Here is a 1,008-nt window from a genome sequence, read left to right as displayed (position 1 = left end):
TTTTGTCTACGTTTTGTTTGCAACGTCCTGTACCCAGATGTGCACCTATATATACAGGTAGATGTAGGTATGCACATACTTGTACGTATATATGCATATACTTATTTATTATTTGTTTTATATATATATATAAAACAAATAATAAATAAGTATATGCATATATACGTACAAGTATGTGCATACCTACATCTACCTGTATATATAGGTGCACATCTGGGTACAGGACGTTGCAAACAAAACGTAGACAAAAAAATAATAATAACCAGAGTACAGAAAACACACAGGCCACATAGAGAACATTTTCCTTCATCAACTGCCACCATTCAAAGACAGGCGTTTCAAAGAGTTAGGGCAGGACGCATCGTTAAAATGGCTCTTCCCACAGACCACAAATTAAATTTGTACCATGGAGGAATGTAGTGGCGGACAGAAAACAAGACAGGAAAGCAAACGGAAAAGGCTATACGACTAGACGTGAAAAATTATGTGTATATTGAATGCTGTGAAGCAACGAACTGGAAGGAAGTGGGATGAAGTAGGTTTGTATGTTTGCTTAGCGATAGCCAAGGAAGAAAAGAATTAGTAGCTGGACACATGTGACCAGCGAGGGGTAAGGAGAAAGAGTGGTAGAGGGATAAAAAAGAGGAGGAAGTAGAAAATAGGTGAGCAACGAGAGAAAGAGAGGAAGAGAGATATATATATAGTGAGGTCGTTGCCAGTGCCGTTGGACCGGCACCTGTGCAGGTGGCATGTAAAAAACACCAATTTGAGCGTGGCCATTGCCAGTACCGCGTGACTGACCCTCGTGCCGGTGACACGTAAAAGCACCCACTACACTCTCGGAGTGGTTGGCATTAGGAAGGGCATCCAGCTGTAGAAACTCTACCAGATCAGATTGGAGCCTGGTGCAGCCATCGGGTTCACCAATCTTCAGCAAAATCGTCCAACCCATGCTAGCATGGAAAGTGGACGTTAAACGATGATGATGATGATGCATATATATATATA

The sequence above is a fragment of the Octopus bimaculoides genome, chromosome 3 (genome assembly GCF_001194135.2).
Source record: "Octopus bimaculoides isolate UCB-OBI-ISO-001 chromosome 3, ASM119413v2, whole genome shotgun sequence".
Taxonomy (NCBI): domain Eukaryota; kingdom Metazoa; phylum Mollusca; class Cephalopoda; order Octopoda; family Octopodidae; genus Octopus; species Octopus bimaculoides.
Note: the sequence above shows the minus strand (reverse complement) of the source record.